The sequence below is a fragment of the Nuphar pumila genome, chromosome 8, assembly GCF_984573655.1.
Source record: "Nuphar pumila chromosome 8, dmNupPumi1.hap1.1, whole genome shotgun sequence".
Lineage (NCBI taxonomy): Eukaryota > Viridiplantae > Streptophyta > Magnoliopsida > Nymphaeales > Nymphaeaceae > Nuphar > Nuphar pumila.
In genome coordinates, this window is record NC_143256.1 from 22,574,546 (window position 1) to 22,582,281 (window position 7,736).

The 7,736-nt window shown below is 44.5% G+C and overlaps 1 pseudogene; it reads left to right on the forward strand.

The window, feature by feature from the left end:
• The first annotated feature begins 334 nt into the window (after positions 1 to 334).
• LOC149829783 (thaumatin-like protein 1b pseudogene) lies at positions 335 to 6,851 on the forward strand (annotated as a pseudogene).
• Positions 6,852 to 7,736: the final 885 nt, after the last annotated feature.

The following is a 7,736-nucleotide window of genomic DNA, read 5'->3' on the forward strand; positions in this document are numbered from 1 at the left end:
GGTGGGGTAACCCGCACGTACCCAGGCTTACCACAAGTCAACCTGGAAGGTTCCTATGCTATCTTCCACTTTTGATGAATGACACGTGTTTTTGCTAGTTTTAGCCGGAATCAATCGGACGAATGACACGTGTTTTTGCAAGTTTTAGCCGAATCAATCAGACGAATGACACGTGTTTTTGCTAGTTTTAGCCGGAATCAATCAGACGCTCCTATAAACAGTTAACAAACGACTCTCCTCATTCACCAAGATATTTCATTTTCTTCTCCCTCTTATTCGTTCAAAAGAGTAGTTGAGAACTCAAGGCTAGGAATCTCTCTCTGTGTTCTCATCAATGGCTACCTTATTTCCCATCTTCGTTTTCTCTTCCCTCTTTCTCTTTTCAGGTAAGTGAAAGAACCAAAACCCATCTGCTTTTTTTCTTTCATGATAGATTAAGATTAAAAAAGGAAAAACTGAAACACCCAGGTGTTGTTTTGACATGCTTATCTGTTTTTGTGTGTGTTGGTGATATCTGTTTCAGGCGTCCATTCGGCTTCATTCATGTTCATGAACAACTGCGCCTACATGGTGTGGTTGGGGGTCCTACCGAACGCGGGGACGGCGGCGCTGTCGACGACGGGGTTCGAGCTGAAGCAGGGGGAGTCCACGACCCTGAGCGCGCCGGGTGCGTGGTCGGGGAATTTCTTCGCGCGAACACTCTGCTCGACAGACTCGACCGGAAGGTTCTCCTGCGTGACGGGCGACTGCGGGTCGGGCACGATCGATTGCTCAGGCGGGGGCGCAGATCCGCCGGCGACGCTGGCGGAGTTCACTCTGGGCAACGGGGCGATGGACTTCTACGACGTGAGCCTAGTGGACGGGTTCAAGCTGCCCATGATGGTGTCCCCGCAGGGCGGGTCCGGCAACTGCAAGGCCACAGGCTGCCTGGTCGACCTCAACGATCTCTGCCCCTCCGCCTGACGACTACCACCAGCATCAGCAACGTGGCGTGCAAGAGCGCGTGCAAGGCATTCCGCGACCCGCAGTATTGCTGCAACGACAGCTATGGCAACCCCAATACGTGCAAGCCCACCGCCTACTCTTAGTTCTTCAAAAATGCGTGCCCGCGGTCCTACAGCTACACCTACGACGACACCAGCACCTTCACGTGCTCCGGTGCCGACTACGTGATCACCCTCTGCCCTTCCATCCATAGGTTTGGCTTTTGTGCTTCCCAACGTTTCCTCTCTACCGCTTTACATTTTCCCTCATATACTCTCTCTCTCCGAAGCAGGTTATATGTTCCCCCCCCCCCCCCCCCCCCCGAACAGGGCAGTTAGCTACATCTCATGATCGGGGGTCCCAAAGAGCACCACGTATGTAAGCATGTGCGTCTCGTATCCCCATGTTTGTCAGCATTAATTAGCGTTGGAGTTTGATGCGATTGCAAAGACTTAAGTACCCTCTCCTCCATTGGTGCAAAAAAAAATGACGGTTCTTGAAAATGAGTGGTTGTAAAGACTTAAGTGCCCCGAAGATGATTATTTAAGACCCAGTCTCTGCACTGCAGGATTATCCGAGAAAGAAATCTCCCCTGGAGGAGGCCATGAACATCAACCCTCTTACTCTCTCTCTCTCCCTTCTATTTCTGCTTCTGTGCACATCCATTAGAAGATCATACATTGCTCCATCAAGCACCGACTGACCTGCACATTGACTGTTGTGGAGCCTGATTCAAAGTTTTTACCCTTACAGGAGGAGGGTTTGGGGGGCTCATCCCAGCGTGGGTAGCATCATTCAACTCTCACTCTCTCTCTCTCCCTTCTATTTCTGCTTCTGTGCACATCCATTAGAAGATCATACATTGCTCCATCAAGCACCGACTGACCTGCACATTTACTGTTGTGGAGCCTGATTCAGAGTTTTTACCCTTACAAGAGGAGGGTCTGGGGGCTCCTCTTAGCGTGGGTAGCATCATTCGACTTGAACAGTTGTGGAGTCTGATTTAGAGTTTTTACCCTTACAGAAAGGAGGGTCTGAGAGCTCCTCCCAGTGTGGGTAGCATCATTCAACTTGAAGAGTTATGGAGTCTGATTCAGAGCTTTTACCCTTACAGAAGGGGGGTCTGAGGGCTCCTCCCAGCGTGTTCATGGCCTTTTGCCCTTACAGAAGGGGGGTCCGGGGGCTCATCAACCCTCTCTCGCTCTCTCTCCCTTCTATTTCTGCTTCTGTGCACATCCATCAGAAGATCCTACATTGCTCCATCAAGCACCGACTGACCTGCACATTGACTGTTGTGGGTCCTTACTGATGAGCTGCCTCTAAATTTTTTGACTCTGGGTCCTTACTGCACTTGAAGTTGAGTCGTTGTATTTTTTGTTATTCGGTGGGTGGTGAGGCCCTCCTCTACTCTCTCAAGACTCTTAGCTTGGGCAATCTTTCTTTTGATGATTGTGGTTGTAATGTATCGTTGAAGTTAAAATGGGGAATGAAATGACAATAGAAATCGCTGAAAATTTACAGAATCAAACTAGACTCAATAACAAAGACACCACTTTTTACGGATTTGGAATATGACTTCCGGTTAGGGAGATATGACCCTGACAAGTTGGTCCTAATTCGGGTAGCGATTTACAGCGATTTGCTTACTGAATAACACTACAAATCGCTATAGCGATTTGCGGAAGACACTACAAATCGCTATAGCGATTTGCGGAAGAATTTACAGAGCCGGTACTGAGATCTCATGTTCGGGGGTTCCAAACCGCGCCACGTATAAGATGCAGACCGGCATGTATCCCCATGTGGGTCGCCATCATATTGCATCGTAATTTGGTGCCGCAGCAAAGACTTAAGTAACCTTTACCGCCATTCGCTTCCTCTTCCTCGGACGGACATAAATGCCCTCCTTCTGGAAAACTGAATCGTCAGTTCGTGAAAATGACAAAACTGCCCTCCATCGATATCGCGGGAAAACGTTTCGCAGAGTTTGTGTATGTAGCAAGCGTTATGTTGTATGATACAAATAGTTCAAAAAAATCCTTTCTCGCTCTAAGCACTCTACCGGAGATTCTTTGCTTTCATCTCGAGTTGCCAGAGCATCCTTTCCTTTTTTACCAGAGCATCTATTTCCGTCTTACGCGCAGTCGCAGCATCGTTGCTTACTCTACAGTTGGAATATCCAAATTCCCATCGTTTCGGTGAGTTTCGTGTAAGTTTTCTTTCTTCAATCTGAAGATTGCTTCTTATACAACGATTTGTATTATGAACCCAAATATTCCGACGATTTCTAATGATGACCTGTACAGTCAACTCCACCGTGCGAGTAATGGTACGAAAACAGTTGGCGGATTTTGGCCATTTGTTCAGGTATTTGTTGATTACATACTTAGTATTTGTAGACAAATCTCATTGCAGTCTGTGGCGTTGCTAATAATATTTTTTTTGTTAGGCCTGGGCGTTGGAACATATTATCTCATTGCGTCCACGGTGTGACCCTCCGATTTGTGGTTTTCTAAAGATCGGTCGCTGGGCCAGAATAAACGTCGCAGTTTATAATGCTAAGTCCATTTTAGATGGGCTGCAATTAAACGAGGTAAACGTTCTAAAATTGTTTACAATCGCGACAGCATTTACCATTGAGTATTATAAATCATTGTAATGTTCAACATTCTTAAGTATACATCGCTGCAGGATTGTCTTCCGTAGTGCATATCGTTGTTGCCATATCATGCGTAAATAAATTTTAATATATTTGTCATTCGTTATTAAAAAGAATTACCAATGTACAGGTTTTGTGGAGACCTTATGGAGATGGGGGCGATGATGAAGACGTTGTTGCGGAGGCTGCCAGATTGTCTGACCGCGATTTGTGGCTATTCTGCAATTTGAAGCCGAGTTGCAGCAAGGTAGTCGAGTTCTCCTACAATCTGGCTTGGGGCAGTCTATCCCAAATAAGCCTTTGGAGGTGAGAAGGAAGATAAATATTGGTGGGGGCAGACACGTGAATTGGAGCGATCGCTACGGGGACGAATTATTAAATTGGAACTCAGGTGGTTTCCCTGCCGTATCGTATGATCATGAAGGACGACAATTTGATCCCTTCTATTTCGAAAGCTATTGGGAACCAATGCGGCAAAATCGGAAGATTGAGAAAATTGTCAACCCATGCCTCCCAACTGTCCCTTCTCATGTTGTAGCCCAGCCTCTACAACCAAAACATCGTCTCGCTCTGGTTAATACGACTAGTCCCTCAGTAACAAAGCACGAGGAAGACCGAACACTTGCTCCAAAAGAGAAGACTGTCTCTGCCGCAAGGTTCGAACTTATTGAGAGGGAGAATAAGAAATTAAGGACAGAAGTAAGCACTATGGGCATTCAATTGAATGCAGTGGTGGACATGATGACCAGTCTTCTTAGGCAAGGTTTCGCAACGAAGAGGCCACCCAGGATAGACAATCCACCAATAAAAAGTGAGAGACAAGTCTATGAAATTTCATCAGATTCGTCCAGTGACTCGGAATAAATCCTAGATTTTCATTTTTATCACGCTATACATTTGTTGTAATTGTATAATGAGTTGCGGTAACGTGAAATTCTTTTACTGTTTAATTCTTTATTATTACATCTTTCCGACTTTGGCTCTCGGTAATAAATAAACTTTAAACGAAAATAGATGTTTCTTCAGAAATCGTGGCATTGCCTAACCTCTTTGGCATTGCTAAGATATAGCATTTCTGTTTAGCAATCGCTGTATTTGTCTTCGCCTCGAAAGAATATCGCATAAAGTATTGGCGATCTAAGCCATGAACAATAATTTAACGAGTTCTGACGGCACAAAGGTTTGTATCCATATACGATAATCGTGAAAATGTATTTGTGTTAAATAATTAATAGATAAGGAAAGGATTTGTTGCCATCGCTGGATACTTCGTGCTTTGAGTCGGAGAGCGATTTATTTATAGCGGCTGTTAGCGAGTTTTTGCTACTGCAGGAAGTCAATTGATGACATCACGGTATGGCGATTTGTGGTTATCGTTGAATAGCGATCTGTGGCATCGCAGCATAGTGATTTGTGGGTATTGTTCGAATGTCAAATCACACGTAGAAAACGTATTTTTAAAGCGATTTCAATAGAAGTCACTGAGAGAGCAACGATATGCATGCAAAAATTGCCCCGCCATGCATGTCAAGATGTGTTTATGCACCCAAACATTTTCAAAGTCTGTGTACAAATATCTTACAAATACATATTACAAAACATATAATATCTTACAAAACGATATGTATAGCGATTTGTTAGATATTGAAAATCGATACGGCAGTTCAGTATTTATAACTTACAACTCGACGATACAAAAACATACTATCTAAAAGGTCAATAAATATATCGCACAATAAATTACAAATCGATAAGGAAGAACTTCAACATAATAGCAAAAAAATCGATATTAACTAACAAAAATGTATCTCACAAAAACGAGAGTCTGTTACTAATACAGCGGTTTGAGATACAATGCATATGATGAGTGACTGTAGGATACCTGATGGGGTAGAGGCCCTTCCTAGCATCTGCAAACAAGCGTTCTTGTCAACAGGTCCCAGCGTCTTACAAATATCGATAAGTTTCCAACCTTCGTAATAACAAGATCTACTTGCAATAACGAAACAATGCCTTAATGGCACACAAGACGACATGCCTTCTTCATCGATAGCATGATGAGATGAAAAGCTACTCACGGTGCCTTAATGGCACTGGTTGGAATGTTTGTGAATCATTGCTTTCTTCCATGATGCCTAACGAGAGCAGAAATGAAGAGAAGACACTAGAATGTTTTTTAACACAAGGCAGGCACGAGAAGGCGACAGTGTGTTGTACAACAGGATAAAAAACAAGGCGGAAAGCTCGACTTGAGACGAAGGCAAAGTTTGGGTTGATAATGGGAGCAACTGTTACAGCAGATGGCGCAGGCGAACGTCTCCACTTTAAATGGTTAACATCAAACTTTCTGGATGGAGGACTTTTTTGTCCTTTTCCCCACCCGTCGTTTCACAACTTTTGAATGGAGGATATTTTTGTCATTTCCTTGAACCATCATTTCAGGGCAAGAAAAGCAAGTAAGGGTGATTAAGTCTTTGCAACAGCACCAGAGTCCAATGCAAAGTTATGTCAACATACACGGGAATACGAGCCCCATGTGCATGAATACGTGGCGCTCATTCGATCCCCCGAACACGGACGTGGGATTCAGTGAATCATCGGGGGCGAATATACACAACCCTCCCCTCTCTCTCTCTATATATATATATTATATTTTTTTTAATATTTCGTAAGTATCTAGCTCACCGCTTCATTGACGCCTGTATTTTTTTTAAATTACTGGTTCTTTTGACCCCTAGCGGTTATCAACCCATAAATGTCAACCCTTTCTTTTTTTTGCTGTTATAAGTAACTAATTATAATTAAGTAATATTGTTTTCTTTTGAATCAATGCAGCCAGAAATCCTCTAGTGGTCAGTATCCGGTGGCAGCCGGACTGCCGTTGATCAACAACACGATAATAATTTCCAGCGTGTCAGACTCGAATGCGATGAGCGGCGCCGAGACCAGATGGAGTCATGGTCGCGGTCTTCTCTGGTTAGCGTTGGCCACCATCGTGTCGATGTTAGTTATTATGAACCTGCTAACGTTAATCCTAAGGTGGTGGTTGGGTTCGAACCTCAACTCCACCAACTCTCAAACGCAGACCAACCGTGGTGTGGAGGGGGAGGTGGATTCGATCTCGATTGATGCTACCGTGTTGGAGGAGGGACGTGGATTGACCCAACTCATTCATGAGGCGACAAGCCATGTCTCTGTTGGAATTTGATTTAAATGTATGAGTTTGTTCCTTGAGTCAAGGTAGTGCCTATAATATAGGAGCATAGAGTCTTTGTTGGAATCCATTGGAGTCTATAAATTAGGAGAGGGTGGTGTATGTTCCCCTCGGATGATTCACTGAATCCCACGTCTGTGTTCGGGGCTTTGAATGAGCACCACGTATACAAGCACATGGGGCTCGTATTCCCGTGTATGTTGACATAACTTTGCATCGGACTCTGGTGTTGTTGCAAAGACTTAAGTACCCTTTCTTGCTATTCTTCTCATAAAGTGATGGTTTGAGAAAATGACAAAAATGCCCTTCATTCAAAAAAGAAAAAACAAACAGTTCAAAAAAAGGACAAACATGTCCTCCATCTAGAAAGTCGAGGATGATGTTGACTCATCAAAGTCTTCTTTTTCTTTCTCCGTTCAAAAAAAGGACAAACATGTCTTCCATCCAGAAAGTCGAGGATGATGTTGACTCTTCAAAGTCTTCTTCTTCTTTCTCCGTAAAACACTGTAAAACCCCCTCTCTCTCTCTAGAGAAGAAATCAAGGGAGGCAAAGAGTTCTCCCTGGAGAAGGCCATGAACATCAACCCTCTCACTCTCTCTCCGTTCTCTCTCTACTTCTGTGCACATCCAACAGACGATCCTACATTGCTCCATCAAACACCGACTGACATGCACACTGACTGTAGCATCGTTCAACTTGAAGAGTTGTGGAGTCTGATTCAGAGTTTTTGCCCTTACATGAGAAGGGTTTGGGGGCTCCTCCCAGCTTGGGTAGCATCGTTCAACTTGATTCGTTGTGGAGCCTGATTTAGAGTTTTTACCCTTACAGGAGGGGGGTCCGGGGGCTCCCCCCCGGCGCGGGGGTCCAGAGGGGGTCGC